Below are 27,039 nucleotides of genomic sequence, written 5' to 3' on the forward strand. Positions count from 1 at the left end.
ATTGAATTCTGGCTAGCGTCACCGTGGTGTGATGAGAGGGTGTTAGATGCAGTCTGTGATGCTGTACTCTGGACAGTCTCCACTTCAGTAAGTCTCAGGTCAAGGGTGTCTTCTCTTATGTCATATATTTATGGCCCACCTTCACCGTGAATGCCTGTGAGAGTGCTTAGAAAACAATATATAGAAATAGTGTAATGGAGTAGGAAGGTATTGTACTGGCTTTGGCTCAGTGTGTGTTTTGTCTGTTCTGGGTGAATACACAGAAAAAAATAATGTATAGATTGTGCAATAAGGTAGGAAGGTGTTGAACTGGCCTTCCCTCAGTGGATGTTGCCTGCATTAGGCATCAAGCGAGCCTGACATGACGTAACCATACTTAGTGATTACGCATGAAATTTAACTACCAGCACCCGGGAGATTCGATGTCAGGTCATTTGCACCACCTGATGATGAACGAAATACTTCTGGATGGAACCAAAGTAAAAGGAAAAGTTCCATCCGGTACCGGGGAGATTCAGTGAAGTAGACTGGCGCTTCCTCGCCACCGAGAGGACCACGTGGGTGAATAAAATTGTCTGTGGCAGCAGGAATATAAATGAAACGTCAAAGGTCGCATTTGCCCGGCGATCTGTTTTACATGTTGTCAGTATGGCTTTCCTCAGTAGATTTCTGTCCCACATTTGCAAGTGACGAACGGGAAGGAGGAGGAAGGATTTTGGGAAATATGAATAGGCAACAGCGCATCATACTCGTATATGTGCGGAAGAGGAAGTTCACTATGAAGCAAATGTATCTATAAACTTGATACGAGCCGAGTTTTGATTGAGTCTGACGGGCCAAGCAACTAGGAAAGGAGGAAAAAGTGTCTTCTTCTTCTTCTTTCACTTCTTTTTCTTCTTCTTCTTCTTCTTCTTCTTCTTCTTCCTCCTCTTCTTCTTCTTTTTCTTCACCTCAAGTTAGAGGTTTGCAGCGGTTAGGGGCTATTACTCAAAGTGGATGCCTTTCCTATCCTCTGTGGCGTGGCCAGGATTCGAACAGACGCCCGAAATCCTTACGCTGTTACCAGACACAACACGCGCGCTACCATCGGGCCACGGCAACAAAGACATTATTTTACATTCAAATGTTTGCGTATAATTTCCCTTCCCCTCACCATATGTACTTCGTCTCTGACAATTTCGCTTCTGTCCATCACCTACCAGATGCTTGATTACATTTTTTACTGAGAATACGTATGAAAGAAAAAGAAAATGCAAAAGGTTAAAGATGTTCACAGTCAATGTAAGAAATTACCCCAAGGAATCTTATCGCCACGAATATTAGTACTGTGCACTTCAAAATTTCAAAGAAGTATTTACCCAGCTAATTTTCTAAATGTATTTACCATGTAATTTTTTCCCGACGGATGTGTGTGTTTTCAATATTTTCGTAACTCGTTGAAGATAAAAGGCTTAGTCAATTAAGGATTTTTTTTTTTTTTTTTTTTTTTTTGGGGGAGGGGAGGTATACTACACCGTGAAACCACGTAGATCGAAGGTCTGATACGTGCACACACTCTGACAGACACACGACTCGTGGCGCAGTTGCTAGAGTTCCCGGTTGCCACTACGGCGGTCCGGGCTCGAATCCCACCCAGGGCTGGAATAATTCCAGTATCGCTGCGCTGCGGGTTGTTACTCCAACTCACGTGGGCGGGGAGTTGGGGTGGTGTGTGTAAGGTCACAGCACCCATAGGTCGGTCATATATGAGCTCTGAGCTTTCTTCCGGGAGGGAAATAGCTTTCGATCACGAGTCCAACACGTGATCCAAGACCATGGTGAATCATGGTGAATCACACACACGCGCGCGCGCGGTCACACTTCTTTGTTATAGGTATGTTAAGATGCATTCTCACTTATGCAGAATTTTATGTGCAAATTAATCCTAATGTGAATGGTGAGGGAATACATATTTTTCTTTGGATGAAAATAATAACCACAATTACGAAAATATGGATTTAACGAACCCTAATCATAGATAGGATAATCAGGCTTTGTTACTGTTTTATATCATTATTTACAAAATCTCACAAAAAATTATACAGAGATTTTTTTTTATCTATTTCAAGGAAATAGTTTCGTCGAATAAGGAAATATTGGTTAAAGAACACAACATATCAAGGGTGGAGGCGGGGTTTCTGTCTCAGATTTTCACGAAGGAACCAAAACATTTGCGGTGGTATTCTTAAAAAAATTCTTTCCTTATATAAATCTTATATAAATCCTTGGGAGGAAAAGATTTATATAAGGAAAGAATTTCCTTTAAGAATACCACCGTCAGATTCTTACAGTGGTATTCTTAAAAAAAATTCTTTCCTTATATAAATCTTATATAAATCCTTGGGAGGGAAAGATTTATATAAGGAAAGAATTTTCTTTAAGAATACCACCAAAAGATTCTTACAGTGGTATTCTTAAAAAGAATCTTTCCTTATATAAATCTTTCTCTTCCAAGGATTTATATAAGATTTATAAGGAAAGATTTTTTTAAGAATACCACCGTTGGTTTCTCGTCGTTGTGTATGATAAAGACAGTTTGATCATTTTTAGAAGCTCTGCCATGGGATTCGAACCCTGACCCGTGCGTCCATAATCACCAGGCCAAGACGCATGGTAGCATGGTTGCTAGCGTCTTGGCCTCGTGATTATGGACGCATGGGTCAGGGTTCGAATCCTATGGCAGAGCTTCTAAAAATTTCTCGTCGTTCTCGCCTCTCGAACTCTCATAAGCTCAAAATGTTTATCTGAGCAGGTTAGCAGAAGAACACTGGTTCTCAAACTAGGAGTAAATTACTCCCTGGGAGTGGTAATAGAGGGGGGGGGAAGCATAACCATACATACATATACCAAAGGCTTTTTCCCCCTTATAAGGGAGGTAGCCAAAAACAAATTCAATAAAACGAGCAATTCACGGAACCAATTTTGTGGCAGGATTTTGTATAGAGTATACTATTATGTATAAACTAGTATATCTATTCAAAGACAAAGAGATTACAAAGGATTACAAAGGCAGAGCATGCCGACAGGAGACCTTTTGGTCCATATCTAGGTTGTATGCGAAAAAAATCATAATAATAAATTAATAAATAAAAACTATGATAATGTAAATAACAAATAAAATACATAAATAAATGGCTAGGTATAGTTAAATAATAAACAAACAGGTAAATAGTAAATAATGATAAATTAACATATAACTAATAATAAATGAAAATCAAACAGACAATTGATGACAAAACAAAAACAAATAATACAAAATAAATTATAATCATTACAGCATCTTGCTTAGGTGTTTCTCTAAATATCTAAGGTTTTAACCTATGCAGTAATTATGATTACCCTGTTTTGTTTATTAGGGTAGTGGGCTTTATATACCCTGTTAAATTGGATAACGAGGAGTTTGGAAGCAGAAGAAGGCTATAGTGTAAAGGAAAAGCGAATCTTCCCATTAATTGGCTTAGTAATAATAGTGGTTACAATGATAACGCTATACCAGAATATATGTAGAGAAAAAACATATATATCAATCATTAAATTATTCAGTGTTATAGTATTTTACTTTTAGTTTATCAAGCGGCAGACGATTTTATTCAAGAAAATGGCGGACCTCGACTCCGACATTATATCTGTCGTTCCAGACTTCATTCGAATATTGTCTATTTTTGAGCGAAGCGAAAAGAAAAATATATTTAGCGTTCGACACAAAGAAATCAGGTCTGCGTGGTTGAGTATTAAAAGTGTACAACAATAAAAGAAATTGTTCGGAGACTTAAGCTTTTATATAATATTTTTCACCTCTTCCCCTTCCTCAATCATATTGCCCCCCTCCCCCCAATTTTTTTCTTTCAATTCCTTCATTGTAATATTCGCGTCACAACCATTCTTGTGATGAACGCTCAACGATTTTTTTTTTCCCTCTTCTCCGCCCATGTTTGTAGGTGATGATTATGGGGAAGTGGTTTGTCAAAGGTTAAAAGGTGAGTCAAGTTGCTCTAGAATTTATAATAGACAGGATAGATTCGAGCTGTCTACCGACGAAATGGCACACAAGCGCCATTCGTTTCGTCAACATATGATTTAATCGACTTTGACAAAGCTTCTTAAGTTAAAGAAGATAATTGGAAAAACTAGGGAATTCTAGGAAGAGAATTTTTTTTATTTCTTTTATTTTTTATTTATTTATTTATATCTTACCTTTTTCTGCATGAGGGGACGGAGAGGGGGGAGGTGTCCCCGATTAAATGAAGCGGCCTTGCTGTGGATGTGCTGTGTCTTGCTGCCCCGCTTCAGACCCAGGGGAGTGGGCAGGGAATCTAGGAGCCAAGATGAGAGGGAGAGAGTGGGGTGAATAGGAATGGAGTATGTTAGGGATGGAATGGGTGGGAGTGGATTTTATGCCTTTCTTTTTTGGCAACCTCCCTTGTAAGTGGGAAAAAAGCCTTTGGTATATGTATGTATGATTTGTTTTATTTATTTATTTATTTATTTATTTATTTGCATATTTATTTATTTTACCAAAAAATTACCTTTGGTGCCTTTTACCCTGTATTAGTTGATGTTTATGCATCCAGCACTTTAGGGATTTCAGGCTCCTTCGTACAGGTCATGTTAAAAGTGATTACAATAAATTTTATCTTCTGCTGCTATGCCTTCTTCCTGCAACCCTCCTTAAACCTCTCCTTTACTTTCCAAGGGTAGAAACGCCGGTGAATTATGGACGATTAAATACAGATAATTACTCTCTCTCCTTAGCTTCAATTTGGTTGATTTCGTTTCATTTATTCTTTATAAATGGTTTCAGAACCTATTTCGTAATCAAATACTTCATTGTCAGTCCATTGATCCCAAGGCCAGTTTCTAACTTTTATTGATGTATCTTGTTTAAGATCATTTATATATTTTTAACGTGTCTGTAATATTTTTTTTTATTAGACTTTATTTCCATTGGAACCTTCAAGAAAAACGTACAAAACATTCGATATAAGCCAGAATAATCGTATGAGTGACTTAGGTAATACTTGCTTACTGGAGTAATACTTGCTTACTGGAACTTTTCCTGAAAAATGGAGAATTTTTTTCGTAACACGTAAAGAGTTTGGAATAGAAATCAAAAGATGTTGATGTATTGGCAAGGATGTAATGATAAAGAGAAGAACGTTTAAGTAAAAAACACCGAGGGATTGTATAAAAAAAATAAAATAAAAATGGTGAAGAATAGTCGAAACAATAGTTTCAGAAATGCCAGATTATTTATTGAGTATAAACGTTCTGAAAAAGGCTGATATTATAGCAAAAATGACACTTAACAAAGGAGCGACCGTTGAACAGCGCAGGTAGCAACAAACGTTTTCAGGAAAATAGAAAAAAAAACGTTTCTGAGATCTTCACCAGAGAAACGGCCATTAAGTTGTATTTCCAACAAAGCGCAGGATCACATATTCATTCAATTGTCTATAACTCATACATTAGTCGACTACGTCAAACAATTTGTTGCCAGACAGATGACTTCTTGAGGCGTGTCTGACCAATCAACCTTTGTAAACAGGTAAATACGACGAATACCCAAGGAGAGCTCAAGACAAAAACAACGAGAAGTCTCCAACGACAAAGGAACCCATTGTGATTGAAGAAAAAATAATCCTAAAAGCATTTACGAACAAAATCCTATGAGCACAGATGATAGAAGCAAGGAATCTCTGCCAGATATTGATGCGTTAGTTCTCTCTCTTTCCCATCTCCCCTCCACCCCCACCTCACCCTCACCCTCCACCCAGGCACTCCAATGACGCGGGATGACGTCATAGCCTCACCACTCCACATATCACTCCCTTCTGCCACTCCCAACCTTTACGCTATAGCACCACCACGTCTCCTCCTGTCGAAGGAGGAGGAGGAGGTTGGTGGGCGGGTGGGAGGGTGAAAATAAGCCCGCCCAATGCTTCAAGCAGAACCTGATAAGACAAAGTGAAACAAAATTTGGGGCTTACACGCAAGACCCCACCTCCTACTCCTTCTAATCCCTCCCTTTCCCTCCCTCCTTCCTTCTCTCCCTCCCTGTGTCCCTTCCTCCCTCCCTCCCTCCCTTCCTTCCTTTTTCACTCCATCTTTCGTTCGCCGTCTGCCTTCAGGCGGCTAGACGGCCACCTTCGACAGGGTAACGGATTGTATTAAGGCTGTCGGTAGATTATTGTATTCACCTGAGGCACGGACCCCCATGCGAACGGGTCTCGAGACTCAATTCTGATTGGTGGACCTATCCTTCATGTTAATAGAATCGTTTCCAGCAACAGAATCTTCAGTGTACTTCACCGCGTTGTACGTGGTGAAAGGGGGAAATTTCGGATTAGAGAGCGATGTTGTATTGAGACGTTCTTCCTATATCCCGCCCACTTCGGGCAAGTACCACTGCTAATAGTACTAACGGAAGTGGAAGGTATATATAGAGGTTGAAACAGAAATAGACGTCTCTGGAATGATGAGAATATTGTTTGCCCATTCCCTGCCAGAAAGTTTGAGATTGGAGGGCCCAAGTTCCCTCCCCCTCTTCCTCCCTCCCTCTCCCACGATGGAGGAGGAGGAAGAGAGGATTCGTAAGGGAGGGAGAGATGTCCGTCTCAACACACACCGCCGTGGACAAAGCAACCCAGACACGCGACAAAGAAACTCCGTGAAACGCAATTGAAAAGCGCTAAGTTCGTGGCGTCTGAGCTCGTGCGAAGCCAAGCGGAATAGCAACAATTTCCTGGCCACAGATAAGTCATACGAGAAGTAGCGAGAACCTGTGCTTAAGTAAGGTTCACCATGATATGAAGTAAAGCAAGAAACCAGGATGCTAGAATCTAGGCGGAGAGGGAGGAAGAGGAGAGGGGAGGAGGAAGAGGAAGGTGGGGAGGAGGAAGAGGAAGGGAAGTAGATTGGAACGACGGTGAGAGGAGTGACAAACAAGAACAAATGATTAGTTTCCCCAAAATAACGAGAGCTCTTTGTTCCATAAGAGCTCACACCGACAACAAAGAAACGTGGAGAGCTGACAGTGGAAGGGGGAAAATGGACAAAGAAACTTGCTCTTTGGAGCAAAGAATCTCGTCCACGAGGCTAAGAAACGTATCTGGGAGACAAAGAACCTCGGCAGAGGGACAAAGAAAGCCAGGGAACGCAGGGGGAAAGGACAAAGAAAAGTAAGGTGGAGAAATGATGGTAGGACATAGAAAACGGAACTGACAGGAAGAGTGGATGGCATGAGCAGAGAAGAGGATACAAAGAAACAGGAATGGCATTCAAAGAAAGCGAAGAAAGGAGACGAAGAAAATCGGAGGAGGAAGAGGAGGAGGAGGAGCAAGGAAACGAGGCTGTGGAACAAAGGGAAGCGGAGGGAAGATGAATGAACGCGGATAAAGGATGAAGTAGGTCGAAAGTCGAGTGCCGCGTCTCACCCACAAACACCTCTTGGCCACCAAGGCACACATTTGATAACAAAGAAACACCTGTGGCTAACAAAGGACCTGGGTTGAGCAGCAAAGGAAGACATTACAAATACCAGGAGAAGTTGAATAGATAGTAAAGGAATGTGGTTATGTTACTAAGGACCGTGAATTGATTACGAAGGCTCGTGGGGCACCAGAGGGGATGACAGGAGGGAGTGGATTTGCCATAAACAAAGGAAGCCTATAGTAGGGAGACGAGACCACGAGATAGAAGACAACTTCAATCCCTCATCGGCTTAAGACAGTTTCACTGTAGACGAATGGAATCTTTTGGTGACCCCAGTACACGAAATAAATAAATTGGTAATTAAATAAACAAATAGAAATTGTTTTTCGCAAAATAAGGGGACTTTCTGCCCCCTCTCTGTCTCTGTCTCTTATCTTTCTATTTTTCTGTCTATCCATCTTTCCCTCTCACACATTCTCCATTCCTTCCTCTACCCTCCCCCATTATTGAATTAAATCACCGAACAACAAAGAAAAAAATCTTATTTCTCATCGTATGCATGCCTACGAAGATTACATTACCGGGGGAGGAGAAAGTGCGCTGAGAGTTACATGAGGTCGAACACAGAGTGTAGCGAGTAATTAGATATGTAAGGCAAACATATTGAACAAAGTAGCCTGGGGCGAGTTTCTGAACAGATTAAGTAGCGGACTTAGTGGGGAGTTTCCAAGAAAAAAAAATGTAACATAAACACGCGACCCCGTAGCTTGGGCGTATACCATACAGGAAGATCGATCCCTTACTCTACGTTCTTCGTGGACTGCGACCAGATGTTTGACAAAAGAATATTCTCATACCCGTGATTGAGAAAAAAAAAAAAAGGAAGAAAGAAACAGAATATTGGATATTGGTAAAGTGCTGCTGCTTAACCTTCTTGAGTGAGTAAGCAAGTAGGAAGAGAGTGTCTGATGCCATTCAATTAAGAAGAGGTTTCTCTGTTGATTGATGATGTTGGATCATCGCCCGCCTCGCGACACATAACCGAACGTCTGTCTGCCCAGCCCGCTTTCTCTGTCTCCCTCTTTCTCTCGCCGCTCGTTATTTAACTCTTCCGCTTGTTTGATTTTGTCTCGCTTGCTTGCTCTCCTCACCCCTCTTATCTCATTTGCTCTCTCTCTCTTTCACCCACTCTCTCTTTCACTCACTATCTCATCTTTCTCATCCCATTCTCGCTCCCCCCTCTCTGGCCCCAGTGTCAGACTATTCTCACATTCTCTCTCTCTCTCTCTCTCTCTCTCTCTCTCTCTCTCTCTCTCTCTCTCTCTCTCTCTCTCTCTCTCTCTCTCTCTCTCTCTCTTCCCCCCTCTCTCTCTATCTCTCTTTCCCTCTTCCCCCTCTCTCTGTCTGTCTGTCTCTCTTTATCTCCTCCTTCTCCTCCCCTCACCATTCCTTCCCTTCTCTCCTCTCCTACACATCCCTCTTTTCCCCTGCCCTCCTCTCCTCTTTCTTGCCCACCTCTCCTCTCTCCCCCTCCACCCCTCCTGTCTCCTACTCCCTCCTCTCTCCACCTCTTCCCACCTCTCCCCGCTCTTCCTCTTTCCTGCTCACCTCTTTACTGCCCCCATCTCCCCTCCCCTCCCCTCCCCTCCCCTCCTCTCTTCTACCTTCCCCTCCTCTTTTTTCTCTTGTCCTTTCCCTCCCCTTCCCGCCCCTACTCTCTTGCCAGTTCCTCATTTTTCCTTCCATCCCATCCTCTCTCTTCCCTCCTCTCCTCTCTCCTCCCCTCTTCTCTTCTCCCTTACCCCTTCCTTCTTTCCCCCCTCTCCTCTTCTCCCCTCCTTTCCCCTCCCTCCCCTTCTCTTTCTCTCTACTCCACCTTTCCTTCCTCCCACCCCTCCCCCTCCCTCCCTCCCTCCCTCCCTCCCTCCCGCCCACCGCCCCAGCCTCCGTTTTCCTCGCTTTCAGTTGCTCTAGGCAGGGAGTCAGTAATGAGCTGTACTTATTTCCCCGGGTACGTAAATAGCAACAGGCGTTTTCAAAGTAGGATTTTATTGGCTCAACGGCGAGCAAACAAGGGCTGCGGCCACTTGCGATCAAGGGGGGGCGGCCACTATCCGTAATGAATGCTTCATCTCAAGTCTTACGACGACGTTGAGGCAGCAGACAGTTTCTAATTGACGCGGTTATGAACTCCGACGAGTATCACTTTGTCCTGGTCTGTGGTCGTCGTCACGAGGGTCTGTTCTTCCTGGATTATCCTTGGACTACGCTCAGCATCACCTAAATAACACGCAAGTGGCTTTCCTTTATGTTCTGTTGCCATTTATCGCTCCTGCCTTGTGGACTCGAAGATGGTAGTAGATCGATTCCCAAAGAATACTGATGACGGTCACCCACCCAGACCTCAGCCTTGCGGCAGTTCGAAATGTTGTTGTTATAGGCTGTAGTTTACCAACGCTTCTATCCTTATGGAAAGTCTCACGACACTGTTCTCCAAAAACAGGGCGACGTCGTGGTTTTCTTGTTAAAAACAAGACGACTTTCGGTCGTACTGTGGTACGTTTGGCGATCGCCGCGTGAGCATGAAGATTGGATCGAATCCCAGCGGACACAGGAAGACTAGCTTGTTGCGAGTGCCCGAGCCCGAAGTGCAATGTTGGCGGCTTCGGCCGTAGGTTTATGATAGGTTGACTTTCTAGGCTTGGAAGACAATTTTCTTCTTCTTTTTCTTCTTCTTTTTTTTTCCTCCTTAAACCCTAAAATGTCCTTTCGACACCGTGGTAAATTGTAGATCGAGTTTTGGTAAACGCATTCGAATTTTATACTCCTATAAGCTTCTTACAGCCCTGAAGTGAGCCAAGTCTCCTTTCAGCCAGGTAACAGTCTCACATCAGAATAGAATCTTCCGACGTCGAACATCATCATCTATACAGTGCGCCACGGCCTCGAAGTGGTGGACTCAGAAAGGCCACATGCTGCGTTCATTGGATAAAACAAAATAAGATGAACCATTTTCCACTTCATGGCATTTAACTGTGAGCTACGGTGGCGTGCCTTTTGTTTATTAGCTTACTTAGAATAATTTATTTGTGTATTTGTTTATTTATTTATTCGTGTCTTTACTTATTGCAAATGCGAGGTTACCCAAATTAGCAGAGGAACCAATTTGGGGAAATAAGGGGTCTCGTTTAATCAGTGCCCCTATGTGGCTCAACTCAGCTGATTGAAATTTTCTGATACCACCAAGAAAAAAGATATATATATATATATATATATATATATATATATATATATATATATATATATGTGTATATATATAGATAGTATATATACATATATATAGTATATATATATAGTATATATAGTATATATATAAATATATATATATATATATATATATATATATATATATATATATACATATATCAACATAACGAAGCTTTTAAGCTGATGCATTTGGAAAGCCAATGAATATCAGATAGTCATTGGGCTACTTTTGAAGATCTTTGCATATTTAATGATTGCAGATACGGAAGGCGGAAGAATATTGCTCTGTCGACTGTGATCTGTCTCTGCAACACGACCAACGCAGGTTTAATCATTTCTTATGATTCACCGAGATTTCGAGAAAGCTTTTGGCCAAGTGCCGCGCGGATGGTGCTACGGGGAAAATTGAAATGAATCTTTTATTGGGCGGGAGAAACGACGAAGTAAAATAAAGGACAAAGATGGCCCTTTTCGCCCCTCACTCCTCACTTTCTCTATGCTTTCCTCTCCTACTCTCATGACTTTTTCTATCCGTCTCTTCCTCCTTCTTTCAATCTCAGTGTCTCTCTTTGTGGCTCTCTCTCTCTCTCTCTCTCTCTCTCTCTCTCTCTCTCTCTCTCTCTCTCTCTCTCTCTGTCTGTCTTCTTTTATTTTTCTTCCCTGTCTGTCTGTCTCTCTTTTGTCTCTCTCCCTCTTCCTATCTCCTTTTACCTCTTTGTCTCCTCTCCCTCTCTCTGTCTGCCTGTTGTCTCTCTCTCCCTCTCCCTATTTTTCTTTAACTCTCTGTGTCCTCTCTCTCTCTCTCTCTCTCTCTCTCTCTCTCTCTCTCTCTCTCTCTCTCTCTCTCTCATTTTTCTTTCTTCTCTTATTTTTCTCGCTCGCTCGCTCTCCTTTATTTTCTCAATTTCTCTCTTTCTTTTTCTCGCTCTCTCTCTCTCACCTCTCCCTCTCTCTCTCTCTCTCTCTCTCTCTCTCTCTCTCTCTCTCTCTCTCTCTCTCTCTCTCTCTCATTTTTCTTTCTTCTCTCTTATTTCTCTCGCTCGCTCGCTCTCCTTTATTTTCTCAATTTCTCTCTTTCTCTCTTTCTCTCTCTCTCTCTTTCTCTCTCTCTCTCTCTCTCGTACACACACACAAACACAAAGTCGGAAGATTTAACGGTCATAATGAGTGGCAGGTTGTATGCGCCTGATACCGGGTGATGGAATCGTGTGAATTGAATATGTCAGTTACTGATGGATGGCATGTGTTTGATTGTGTATTTGGCACAAACTTGTAACGGTGACATAATTAGAAGAGAAAAAAATATCCCAGTTACGAGGGACCAAAAATGAACCCCAGAATGAAGGGTCCCCCCCCCTTAAGCTGAATAATATTGTTGGACATGAGCCAGAGTGCAGATACTAAATGACCCCTCAAGCTACTCGTAATGTGCTTGCAGGAGTGCGTTGGTGTTGCCAATGTTGAACATGGTCACTGATTACTTACGAGCAACGGGTAATGTGCTACTCTAAGGTGATTAAAATCGACTGACGGCAGGCGGGGGATAAGGACATAAGACTGCAAGAGACCATAAGGCTTACGCTAGGCAGATCCATGTCCCTGACCGCCTGTCACCCCTATCCATAAAGTTATCCGATCTTCTCTTAAAGCAACCAATTTGTTTCAGTGCTCACTATTTGGTTACTAAGTCTATTTGTTAACTACTTTGTTGGTAAATTAGTTCTTCCCTGAATAAAGAAGAAAAACCGCTTTGGTGAGGGTAATCGAGATAGACAATGGCGTCTGTCTCATACCATTGAATGGAATAGAACTTGTGATAGAGTTCGCTGGGAAAGAGATGGGAGGGTCATACTCCTCAAACAGCATAAGACCGCAGACGCTTAAGAGAAATAAGACGTTTAGGTCACCCTAAAGGAGGTCTGCTGCTTATGAGAGTAACAATATGATTTTGATTCTACCTAAAATGGAATCTTAAGAGACTTCGCTCTTGACTTCGAATTGTAGAACTTTTTTTTTTTTTTTATCTTACGACACTCCTTGAAATAAATGACTAAGAATTTTAGACATAGATTTGATACGCCCACAAGTAATGAAGTGATAGATTTCCAAAATTGGTAAGCGTGAGTAGTTTTAGTCTTGTATACTAAATGATTACCTTTTGTTGCATGCAGAAGTACCACCCGAGTAGTAAAAAATCGTGAATATAATATGCTCAAACGTTAAAGGAAACAAGGCTTGCTGCATGAACAGAAGTAGAAGATGAAGTATTCTATACGATCAAGATGAATTAATATTGCTCTTATTTGTCTGATTTATCTTTAATGATTAGATGAGAGCGATAAATTCATGATGTGCAGTAGCTTGATTAAGTGCATTTAAGCATCATCTTAAGAATGGAGGGTAGTTATTTTGTTTGGACACATCAACTCCTATAAATTAAACGAATGACAGTGTGGTTTGATGATACCATAAGCGTGGCGTTAATGATGAAATGTAGAAAGGACAAAAGTAGAGCGCAGGTTGTGGCGTGGATTTGGACGAGAATGTCTTTGGGCAATTTGAGTTTTCATTGGGGTAGATCAGTGGTTCCCACCCTTTTCTGGCTTGAGGCACCCTTGCCAAGCCTTTCAGAAGTCCCCGGCACCCTTATTAGAAAATCTAAATTCTAGTTTGTCAGTATTCTGTTGATTCAACATCAGTGTAACAAAATTTTGTCCCTGGATAATATGAAAATACTCATCTTTACACTAATGCTGCTTTAATGAACAGAAATGGATGACAGATTCGGTAATGCGAAAATTATTTTTGCCTTTATTTTTGGCGGCGCCTTTAGTTGATCTCACGGCACTCTTTGGTGCCGCGGCACACCGTTTGGGAACCACTGGGAGAGATAATTATGAGTTCTTCCAGACTGGAAAGAAGAGGTACAGAAAAAAGATTCCTTCCCTTTGAAAATGCTAACAGTAACAAATGAAACCCTTCAGATTATTTTCCTTTCTTTCGTTCGTAAGGGGTTAATGTCATCGAAGCCCCAAGTTAAAGCCTCTTTCAGAGAGTTACTGGATATCATTTTTACTTACTAAATTCTATTTTAGGTTAGATTCATTTCAACATGACCCAGCCTAATCCAAACCTGGTGGAAAGAAAATAGATTTGAACACATAATTATTCGTATATTTTACTCACTGGCATGGATAAACTACGGAATGTGTAATTCGTAAAACGTTTTACTTTTAACCAAACACAAAAGATCCTCGTTAATATAACCAACTGCCAAAGATTTTCTCCCTTGTAGGTAGAAAAAACTGTTATAATAATAACTACTATTGTAATTATTTTTTTTATTTATTCCACACAAAAGGAACTTTTATCCACTTTCATAATCTACTTTAAAATGTAAACAAAATACCGAACTCAAGTCTCGCTGCGTTGTATACAATGTTGCCAGATACTTCTTTATTCATATGAAATCCTTTATATATGCTTAGTGGAAAGTATTAGTTAAGTTATGTATTATGCTCGAAAAAGAAAGAAAATTCAAATGCATTTTGATTTACTCGCAGGTACGTTCTGGGAACATTGAGCCCTTTTTCCTCGTGAACTATGGTTCCTGTATTTTTTCCAGTTTCGCGATTTGACGTTTCGCGTACCACTACAGCACGTAATCCCAAAAACACACATCCTGCGTGTCAGTTTCATGAACAATATTCTTCAATTATTTTTGTATGCCTGTACAACCTATCTGAACAGGTGATGTTATTCCGTGTTCAAGCCAGAAGCTTCTTCAGCATGCACACCTGTATGAACAGGTGCACCAAGTGTTCTATGTTCAGGAGATAAATTGGTTCAATGGGGATGAATAAGAGGAGTCTGGTTGCTTATTATTATTTGTTTGATTTTCATTTATTATTATTTATCTGTCAGTTTATTACTATTTACTATTTTCCTGTTTGTTTATAATTTAACTGCCTATGTATTTATTTATTTTGTTTATTATTATTTATGCTATTATACTTTTTATTTGTTTACTTATTTATCATTATTATAATTTTTTCGCATCCGACCTAGTTATGGACCAAAAGGTCTCCTGTCAGCATGCTCCTCCTTTGTAATTCTTTTTAAGAATCATAATTAATGTGGCCAGAATCGGCTAGGTATAATAGTTGTGGCTGATTAAGAAAGACCCTCATAAGGTGTTTGAATTCCCTCAGTACGGGCACATCCCTGATGGTAGCCAGAACAAAATAACTAAAGTTCGCGATCATGTACAGTCACGACCCAAAGCTTTGACCCACGATACACTTCTCATAGCAACAGTATGATTTTTTCCGAGTGCGTGATTTATTTTCCTATTTCATCATTTTTATGACAGTCGCATGTAGGATTCGAACCCACTGCTTTCGGCCACTCGTAAGATTACCTTCACAGAAGCCTTTACACACTCGACCGGGTGGCCGAAAGCAGTGGGTTCGAATCCTACATGCGACTGTCATAAAAATTATCAGATTAATGTCGTTGTCACCATCAAACTTTTCTCATATTTTCTTATGTTATATTTAGCTTACGGTTAGGTTTCCTTGAATAAGAAACTGTAACACGTACTCAACAGAATGAAATCATATTGACATTGTGGTCTAAACTTTTGCCTGTGACTGTACATTCGTTGCTTGTGTCATTGTGGGTTGTTGACATTCGCTGTGTTCGAGGGTTTGATTCTGCTGAATGAGATCATGTGGCGGCAGGCATCTGTAGTAAGTTACGAATGACATTAGAAGGACTAATCAAGATGGGTTGAACGCTTTCAGTGTGAAAGAATGAAGAGAATTGCCTGGTGTAAGCTGGGACAAGTGTAAAAGTGGAAGACAACGAAAGGGTTGGTTACAATAAGGTAGACTCTGTGATCAATAGGAGTGTAGTCCAGCATATCCCAAACTGGGGGAAATTTCCCCCTGGAGGGAAATTTGAAGTTAGCAGGGGGAAAAATAATTACACTACCTACTAGCAATAAAAATATATATATATATATATATATATATATATATATATATATATATATATATATATATATATATATATATCAGATGGATTTTCTCATGCCTGAGAAAGAGTATGTCTGTTGTAGATGGACGGTGTAGTTTACTATGTAACTATGTTTATCAGTTTATTTGTACATTTTTAAAATAGATTAGTAAATAGTCACAGTGTGTCTTGTCATGAAGGGGGAAATCTGCATGATTAAACTGGTTGTAGGGAGGAATGATAGAAAAAAAAGTTTGGGAACCACTGATGTAAGTGTGACGAAGGCAAGGTCATATATCCGAGAACGATAAAAAAAGAGTAATGTCTACATAAAATGAGAGTGGAGTGGGAGAGTCCAGACGGTGTATCAACAGCTACACTTGAAAGAACGGCCAGTGCCTTCCAGACAAGGGGAAAAAAAAGTGCAAAGAAAGGGTAGTACCTTAAAAACACGGCTGAGGGTTTTTATTGAAGGATGGTGGCAGTGAGAGGTGGTGGTGGTGGTGGGGGTGGTGGTAGAGCTGCTGCTCCAGCTGGTGGTTGTCGAGATGATAGTGGCGGCGGTAGTGGTAGGTTAGTAACAGAAAGATAGACAGGAACAAATACATTTACTCGAAAGCCTTAGGGAACGGGAGAGCATAAACGCTCAAATATTTGTTCGCCTGCTCCAACAAAGAGGGGGAAAAAATTGTTGCTTATGGCTCAGCACCCCTCTCCTCTGTCTTTGTCATTGTGTTTGTCCTGAGGAGGAGTAGAGTTCGGGGGAGTGAAGGAGGAAGGATTTAGAGGTTGGGGAGCATGGGTCTTGTCTCGCGGCGACCTCGTATTAATCTTCACGTTACGGTTTTGAACTCGCCCGGCTGCCGATTGGGCCGCGTCGATTTTTCCACATTTGTTGTGATTACTCGAACAGAAAGAAGGATAAATGATAAGCAGTCGGCCCTTTGTTGCTGACGGAAAAGTAAGCAAAGTGGGATTTGCTCACAGAATTGAGAGGATCTGTGGAGAGTAATTATCTCACTTGGACGTTCACGGATTGCGAGCATTGCAAAAGATGAATAGAAGGATTACAGGGAATGTTCTGTGATGAAAAATATGATGATAGAGTCAAAACTGAGTGGTTGTACAGGAGAGTGTGTGAGAATGGAAAGGGGGGGGGGACCCCGCAGCCACATAAAATATTTTGCGCCCACCAGAAGAAAACAGGTATTCCAAGTATCAAAAAGGAGAATGGCTATGGAATCGTCTGACTGCGTCCAAGTTTAGCCACGCCCATTTCAGTTCCTTGGGAGTGAAATGTCACCCCCCCCCCGTCCTTCCATATAGTAACACCCCCTTCCTCTCCCCATCTATTCATCCACTTAGCTTCTGGGAATATCTCTTTGGACTGTTCCATCCATTCTAACATTCAACAATTTCTTTACATACATGATCTCCTAACGTACCACGAGGAAAGTTCTTTTCAACTCATCTTTCCATCATGTTCTAGGTCGTCTTCTCGGGCGCACACACGCCATAAACTTTCTATACTCTGTTTTCTAGTCGTTCTTCATTTATTCTTTCCATATCCCCATACAACCTCAGTGGTCTTTGGTCTACCCTATCCAACACATGTTATTTGCTGTACCTCCACTTTTTATACTCTGTTCGTTTTTTAACACCCTGTCGCACTTATCAAACACTTTATATCAGATTTATTCATTCTATTCCTTTGAAGTACTTACGTTCCAAGACTAATGATGCAAAATATATATATATATATATATATATATATATGTTTTTTAATGTTTTTTTTTTTACACTGAGTTGCACCAGTTTCTATATACTCAATATTAATATCTAAGCAACTTTGGCAGTGTTAAAAAAAAACTAAAAACTTTTCTTCTTCTTCTTCTTCTTCTTCTTCTTCTTCTTCTTCTTTCTTTCTTTATTTCTTCATCACTATCCAAGACTTCCATGCAGCACCGCGGACACAGCCACTCCTTCGTTCAACCTTCTTTTGTGTTCACTACCAAAGATCTGTTACTCACCATACTTTTCATTCCACTTAGACATTACTCGCTTCCTTGACCCTGTAATTCGTCCCCACATCCACTTCTTCATTTCTCCAAATGGTGAGTAACTGCGTAAGTTTTACTCAGTGGGTATAAAAGGGACTGAAGTGACATCCCTCCGGACCAGAGTCACGCAACATCCTTTTATGATTGGTGAATAATCTTTTCGTTAAGAAGAATGCTGATACATACATACATACATACACATACCAAAGGCTTTTTCCCCCTTACACGGGAGGTAGCCAAAAGAATGCCGATAATTTTCACAATTTTACAATCCCTCCTTCCTGCCTCCCTTCTTAGATCTCTTCTCAATCACCTGTAAAGCCCTACTTCATCGACGTAACATTATCCCCCAAGGATAGAAGAGCTGGTTAGCGTTGGCAAAATACATTCCCCTGTTATTTGCTACATATGACCCTAAATACTTAAGATTCTCCACTTCAAACATCCCACCATTCACACACGTGGCGCAGTGGTCAGAGTTCTCGGCTGCCACTACGGCGGTCCGGGTTCGAATCCCGCCCGGGACTGAAATAATTTCAGTGTCGCTGCGCTGCGGCTCGTTACTCCAACTCTCATAGGCGGGGAGTTTGGATGTGTGAGCGTGTAAGGTCAAAGCATTACCCATAGATCGGTCATATATGAGCTCTGAACTCTCTTTAGGGAGGGAAATAACTGTCGATCACGAGTCCAACACGTGGTCCAAGACCATGGTGGTGAATCACACAAACATCCCCCCACCATTAGCATTCCTTGCATATCTCACAATTTTACTTTTATCCACATTTCACACTAAATTTCATCTCTCGTATACCCTGTCAGGGTAAATCTCCAACAATTAGTTCAGTCTCGTCAGAATCAGCCGCAAGTGTTGTGTCATCCCAGAATGACAATTGACTAGCCAACCTAGCCGTGGAATAATTCCGCGGTAATAAAAAAAAAAAATGTTGGCAACACATGTTACGCTTTGTGATCTCAGCTCTATAAAACAACGTAAACGCGACCAGTTGAATGACATTGTCTGGCAGTCTGTATGACAAGTTGATGTTATGGCTGACGGATTTTTTTTTTTTTTCTGAGGTTTGATTAATTTCTATGTTTAGTGTCCGGAGTGCGTGTCAGTGTTCGTGGAGATCCTTTAGACGATTTTCGATACATTTTTTCGAACAATTTGGTATGGCCTAAGATTTTTGCAATTCTTTCCCCCATCACACCATCAGTATATACAAATAGTATCTATGGCGATATGACATACCCTTAACACAACCTTATATTCACCTCAAACCATTCCCAACACTGACACGTGCTTTACTACCTATGTAAAACATTTCGCCACCATTCAGTAGAATTAATCCTCTCCCAGACGTTCACAATACCTGTCTATCAATCCTGTCATATGCTTTCTCAAAGTCCATGAACGCCTAAAATGCATCCTTACTTGTTGAAATATTTGTTTACACACCTGCCCTACCAGAAATATTTAATCCGAACAATCTTGTCTCCTAAATATTCTATTTTCTTTCTCAATTACTCATACTCTTTCCCTTGTAATCCTGTCAATGAATATAAATATATACACCTAATCATACACACTCGACAAACTAATCCCACTAAAGTTACTTAATAGTGAAACTAGGCATACACTCCTGTAGTCAATCTGGGCATTCTCTTCCCTGAGACACATATTGAACAACCTCACCAACCGTACCACCAAAACCAATGAAAAAAAAGACTTCCTATCTTGTGGAATTGTATGGTGAAAGCAGTCAGGATATGTCTCACACACACACAGTTCATTGGCCCCGCTGTTGCCAATCACCCATTATTACTTTAACTCTTTTTTCAGACACCACATGACAACCATCTCATGATGGTGCCTTACTAGCTTTCATTTCTCACTGCTACTTGTACATCCTCTTTGGTAATTGACTTATCGTTCTCTTCACCCATCACAGTCATTCTTCTGGCATCTCCCACAGCCGCATTCTCAGCCTCCTTATCATCCTCATTCAGCAACTCGAATTACTGTCCCTAACCCCATCTTAGCCCACTTGTTCACTAACAAGAGCTCATCTATTTCTTTTGCCCTTACATCTTTACCGTACACGCCCCTTTGCAGTTTTGTTGTTGTTGTTGTTTTTCTTCCAAATATCTTTTGATTCCTTGCAAAATACTAAGACCTCTCATTTGCTCTTGGCCTTAATCTCAATTTTTCGCTCTCTATCCAACATGCAAATCCTTGTTTCTTATGCGCGACCATTCCTTATATACACGCTTCTTTTCAACGGCCGGAGTCACGTCTTTATTCCACCATTTGCTACTGTTGCTTCTCATTCGTCACACTTTATTCACCGTTTCCTTATACTTTAAAGCTTCTTCACACCATTCTTCCTCCGCCTCCCTCGTCTCTCGTGATCTTGGCCGCATTCTTGTGACTTGCCGGGTATTCACATTCTTTCCTTGTATCACTCGATCCACTTACTTTCAGCCCTTCTATGCCTCCCTCCCATGTCCCTATTCTCCACATTTCGTCCACTTTATCTTCCACCAAATTTTAATCTTACATTCCACCGCTCTCTCCCGTCAAAACAGTCACATCTGCTAATATGGTCAAGGCCTTCCAGTTGTGAAATAAATGTAGTTGATCAATCCAGTACCCTGATGCACTATGTATATATTTATGTGACATATACCAAAGTATTTTATACACTTCAGAGAAAGCCTAAGGCCCTGAATGAGGCCTGAGGACCTTCACGTGGATAGATTTGTCTTTCTCTTGACGAAAAATGTGTGCAATAGATACAGATGTTCATTACTCACTCTTTGGGGCTAAACATGATTGAGAATATGTTTTATCGAATAACATCGATACTGTAAGGAATATGATTGTGTTCAGTTGTGTAATGTTTTTACAGTTGATGAAGTACACTACAAGAGGGACAAATAATCAGGTCATAATGATAAATCACAAGAATAAATAAATAAATGAATGAATAGAGATAAAAGATAAAAATATTTTGTTGCTCAACAAATTTTGATGCAGTGATATATGTGGCGTACATACAGAAATTATTCATATATATGAATAAATATCCTCCTAGTTAGCATTATTTCCTTGTGTATAAACACGCTGTTTACCCCAATCCGCACGATGCAGGAACGAAAAAAATGGCCCGATCAAAAGAGTGTTAGAACTCCAAAAATCGACTTGAGAAGAAGAAGAGAAAAAGTGTCATAAGTACTGAAATCGTCGTTCCTGAGCGTGAGAAAGAAGCTAAGATTCCGAGAAGGTCTCAACCATTTGTTAAAGGGCACACTTTATGTGTCATTAGTCTTGTCGAGAGTGTGTTCCAAGTTTGTTTATTACTCATGGGTATGAGGAAGTTGGGAGAGAGATTTAAGGAGAGGACGTTGGCCTGAGTTGAGCATTGTCATGCCGAGTCACTCACTGATTCAGTTTTATTAAAATTGTTTCTGGGCTTTATGCTTTCCCATAGCTTACTTTATTTATTTTTTTTTGTCTATGCGTATCTCTCTCTCTCTCTCTCTCTCTCTCTCTCTCTCTCTTTTTCTTTCTTTGTTTCTTACCCTCTCTCTCTCTCTCTTTGTCTCTCTCTTTCTTTCTTTCTTACCTCCACTCTCTCTCTCTCTCTCTCTCTCTCTCTCTTTTTCTTTCTTTGTTTCTTACCCCCTCTCTCTTTCTTTCTTACCCCCACTCTCTCTCTCTCTCTCTTTTCTTTCTTTCTTTGTTTCTTACCCCCTCTCTCTTTCTTTCATTACCCCCACTCTCTCTCTCTCTCTCTCTCTCTTTTTTTTTCTCTCTTTCTCACTCTCTCTCTCTCTCTCTCGCCGGCTTTCTCTTTGTATTTATCTATTGGTGTGTGTATCTAATTATACATATCTCCATTTCTGTATCTTTCGATCCGTCTCCATCTTTTTCTTTCTTCTTACCCTTGCATCTCCACCCCTCTTATCTCTATCGCTATCCTTATCTTTCTCGCCTTCTTTACATCTGTGCACTTCTCTCAGATTCCCAGTAGTGACTGTTACCTGCCCTTTGAGACCAAGCACATAGAGCAAAGGTGACGGTCTTGGCCGCAGCTATTCAGCGCCTCCTGGCGTAGGCTCCTCACTTTCTATACATCTCTTTCTCTGTCTCAGTATGTCTCTGTATTTGTGTCTCTGTCTTTATATATCTGCTTCACAGAATGTACAAATATAATGTATTGACTGTTTACTTATGTTGTTTTCCATGTAAGCAATAAAAGGATCTATGCCTTGAGCACACGAAGTTCTAAATTACATTATAGTTTGAATGGGTCGAAGGAGGGAGGAAGAAACGGGGCACAAGTTCAAGTACAATCCTCTGATATAACGACATTAAGACGAAGGGGCCGCATAGCAATGGGTCTATAGCGCTGAGATGCAACCGCCTTCTCACGTCAACGTAGGGAAAACAAGCAATGCCTTGATCCCTGTTACTATGGTGATACACTTTGTAGATCTCGCTGTGACAAATACCTAAAGGTTTTGTTCATCTGATGGAAGATACTAGCCTGAACGGGATATGGATGTGTCTTGGCCCAGAGGAGGTTCGTGAGTGTGCTCCTCACCTAAGTAATAAAATCATTAAACGATGCCACAACAAAAGCTAGACAGGGCGTCGTTGTTGTGCAGAGTATTAAACAATCCCGGGAACAACACACACCTGATATTGCAAGGGAGGCGCGTCTGATCAGCCACACGACAATGCCGGGGTGAGATGTGAAGTACGGGGTGCATCAGATGTGATTGGATAGGGTTGGAGAGTCGAAGAAGATGTACCAGAGGGCTGGTGTTGTGTCTGTGTAGGATATGTACGAGACAGTTCATGAGAATTGTTGCTTTACCTGTCTGTCGCAGAATCCACAGTCTCATTGGACGCGACGAGAGACGTATACAGTAGGTCTTGATGTAGAAATGGAGACAGAGGAGAGGAGGAAGGAGGGAAGTCGTTTCTCTGCTGCTAAACACCAAAGAGATGTTAACTCAACTTGTTAGAAAATGGTCATAAAATGATTGAGCTGTTCTTCCTATGCACAATTACCACCAAAAATAATGTTCTTCATTTTGACTTCAAGGTTGTGACATGTAGCTATTTCTCTACAAAACTATTTCAATCAAGCAGTCAACTGTAAGATGGCTGTTGTGTTAAAGAGAACATTCTATTTAATTACAGAATGAAGGGGGAAGGGATAAAGCTTTTGTTGACTATACGTATGTATCGTAACATAGAAAATCCTTAATCTATTCACTGCTTGTGATTTCGTAGTTTTTCTTTCTTTTTTGTTTTGTTTTTTCTCCTCTCTCTCTCTCTCTCTCTCTCTCTCTCTCTCTCTCTCTCTCTCTCTCTCTCTCTCTCTCTCTCTCTCTCTCTCTCTCTCTCTCTCTCTCTCTCTCTCTCTTCCCGTCTCCCCTGAATAAAATCACATAACGGGAGCCACCCCAAACGCGCAATTCGTCATTGGTAATGAAAAATATGCACATGTCCACGTGGATACAGACCAATGTCATCAGGTATTTCTAATTCACAATCGTGGGAACTCGTTATAACCTCACCTGGAGGACAGCGAGATAATTTGAAACTGAACCCGGTTTGTATCCCCATTTTGCGGGAGACAGTCTTTACTGGGCCGGCGATGTGTGAGGGTAACTATTCGCAGCTGCTACAGGTGAAGGGAAGCGGGAGCTAATGTCCTCGCCGCGACGTTATTCCCTGTAATCGGAAATATACGTTTCGGTGCTGTGTTTGTATTCACTTGATCTTTGGATCACGTGTTGGACTTCGTGATCGACAGCTATTTCCCTCCCGGAAGAGAGCTCAGAGCTCGTATGACCGATCTATGGGTAATGCTATGACCTCACACGCACACACACACCCAACTCCCCGCCCACAAGATTTGGAGTAACGACTCGAAGCGCAGCGATACTGAAATAATTTCACCCCTGGGCAGGATTCGAACCAGGTACCGCTGGCACCACCGTACCAACAGTCTGGTACTAAGGATGAGGCACTAGGGTGTTAGGGTCAAACTAACTCAAATACATCTAAGTACACAAGGAAATGAATAGTGTTTCGTTCGCAGGAGTAACGCGCAAGGGTAGCGAGGGACACTCCTCAGGAGTATCCCGTAGTAATGAAGACGTCATGAGGGACTGTCTCCTTACGCATGCGCACGCAAGACCTTGATATTCGCCGGCTCCAGATAGTCGTAGCAGGCATGTATTTACTCTGCAGATCTGGCTCTTGATACATAATCAGTCACGGATATTTCGCCAGATAAAGACGTGCTTGGAATTTTATGCGGCTTTAACCTGTACACAAGAGGCATGGCGGACTTATCGTGGCCATCTGCAGACCCATTCCTGGGGATTTGTGTTTGTGTTTGTCACGTAAACCTGAGTGAGGCCTCGATTTCACGAACGAAGAGGGGTGCATGGACGCAAAAGGAGGAGGAGGAGGAAAGGGAGGGGAGGAACATTGAGGTGGGGAGGTGGTAATCACTGGGGTACAATTTGTTTTGTGTGTAGGTTCTGCTGGGGTTGCTGGAGGTTCTGCAAGGACGAATTACCTGAAGACTTTAGGGTACGAGTCGACTGCTTTAACCACCAAACCACCATGATTTCTCGAGCGGCAGGGTACATGAGGAAGAAGAGGGGAAGAAGGATAGGACATGATACATCTTTGATGGAAGAACGTAGGACTTTTCTTCTTTCATTTATTATAATTTATTTATATTTACTTATTTATTTATCTATTTTATCTGTTTATTTTCTATTTATGTATTTGTTTATTTTCTATTCATTTATAAAAAAAATTGTGATTATGCTGTGCTTGTGCAGCACCCTGCCACAGCGTGTGTAGCACCCTGCCACAGCGTGTGAGTGCCGCTCCGACTTCATGCAGTTTAGTGATGCTCCGCGTTCGAAAAGTCAGTCTTTGTGTGGCTATTTGTTTTCGCCTCTCTGCACTAATGGGTTATGCTAATGTTTGTCCATGTTAATAAGGTTTGTGTTTTACGGCACCCCGGGGTTTTTGTCTTTGAAATTGTTGTACCAGCATGAGCTCGTCTAATTTTTATGGCGTATAGTTTTTAGGTTTTGCGCAGTAATTCTGTCGTAGTCACATGTTTTCTTAAAACATATTGTAATATTGACCCAGATGCATTGTTTTATACTATTATCTGGATGTATTTTACACGAACGCGCACACACACACACGCGCACGCGCACACACACACACACACACACACACACACACACACACACACACACACACACACACACACACACACAATTACTCTATGGTGTAGTGGTAGCGTTTGCGGCCGCCACTACGGCGGTCCGGGTTTGAATCCCACCCAAGGCTGAAATAATTTTAGTATCGCTGGGCTGCGAGTCGTTACTCCAACTCGTGGGCGGGGAGTTGGATGTGTGTGTGCGTGTAAGGTCACACCATTACCCATAGATCGGTCATATATGAGCTCTGAGCTCTCTTCCGAGAGGGAAATAGCTGTCGATCACGAGCCCAACACGTGATCCAAGACCATGGTGAATCAAACACGCAGGCGCGCATATCCATATATGTGTACGTGTGTGTGTGTGTATATATATATGCATGTATGTATGTATGTATGTATGTATATTGTACAACTCGACCGCCCTTGAAAGCCTAATATTTATGAGTAAGCTCACATATTTTTAAGCTTCCTCATCATGTTTTGTGGAACAGTAGTTTACGTAAGTCGTGCATAATACTTGTCCTTAGCAAAGCTGACGCATCTCTATTAACACCTTTGCCCCCGAAACTTTGTTTAAGGATATTGATTAAATTACCCTGTTTATGAGGCGACCAGATTGATAGAAAAAATGGCACTCAGTATAGAAATGTTTACCATGATGGTGTTTTACTTTACATAAAGAGTTCAGTTTGCGATATTGTATTCCCTCTGTGTGGACAGTGTTGTGATGCCTTTTTTTTATCGATGACAAATGTTTTATGTGGTCAAGTAACGTTTATTTTGGAGCCCCTTTGATTGGGCGAGACGCTCTTTGTGTGACATTTGAAGGCCAACTTGAATTACATTGTTGTTCACTCCACTGAATAGTAACTGGATGGTCATTTGATGAACCAGGGTCGAAGATTTTTTTTTGTTTGCCTTTCAAGCAAAGGTCATTAAATGAAAACAAAATGGCGTATCATAATTGGCTGGAAAATGTCTGTTGAATGTAGGAATGTCGTGAGGGAATCTCGACCTTCATATCTGAAACACAAAATTTACAAACAATGTATGATGCCAGCTATGATCTCCGGAAATCGACGAAGGCGATGAGGGGACAAAGTTTGAAAGTATACAAAGAGAAATGTAGACATCAGTTCCGGGAAGAGGGCAAGTTGGTTAAGAGAACAAACCGGAGTGATGAAAACATATCATGGAGACTATTAAAGATCGGGAGTGGAATTGGACAAGAAAAATATCCAGAAAAGAGGAGAATTTAGGAGTATACTTTATGAAACTTCTCCTGTGATACACTTGAGCTGTATGGTTTGCCCTGCCGCCAAGTGATTTTATTCAGGAGGCCTCGCACACATGGATGACGTGTCTGAGACCGTTCGTTACAGTGGTCAACTTGATTCTTTTATCTTAGCTGCCGGCGGACGATTTTATTCATGTGAGTTAAAATTGGTACTTGAGATTCTGACTCTACCCACCAGGTTGTATACTTTATAGGTTTTCTTTTCCTTATAACTTTAAACAATTTCACAATCGACTAAAACATATGAATCTATTTCCCCTAAAAAAGCGTAGACTCAGGGGTGATTTGATACAGGTCTTTAAGATTCTAAAGGGAATTCACAACATAAAATGTGACAAAATTTTCACACTGAATGCGAATGAGACAAGAAATAATGGTGTGAAACTGCCAGGAAGTAGATTTAATTTGAAAGTGGGTAGAAACAACTTCGTCAAACGTGTAGTTAATGAATGGAATAAACTTCCTGCAGAGACAGTGCAATGTAATACAGTTCGAATTTTGAAAATTCATTTAGGTAAACACCTAGCCAATATGCCGTAATGCCTGCCATTTATCTTATTTGAATTTGTTTATTTATTAATATTATCATTTGTTTATTATTATTTATCTGTTTATTTTTTTTTATTGATTTATTATCTACTATAGTTAT

This window comes from Oratosquilla oratoria, chromosome 1 (assembly GCF_046742065.1).
Source record: "Oratosquilla oratoria isolate Oo_2021 chromosome 1, ASM4674206v1, whole genome shotgun sequence".
NCBI lineage: Eukaryota > Metazoa > Arthropoda > Malacostraca > Stomatopoda > Squillidae > Oratosquilla > Oratosquilla oratoria.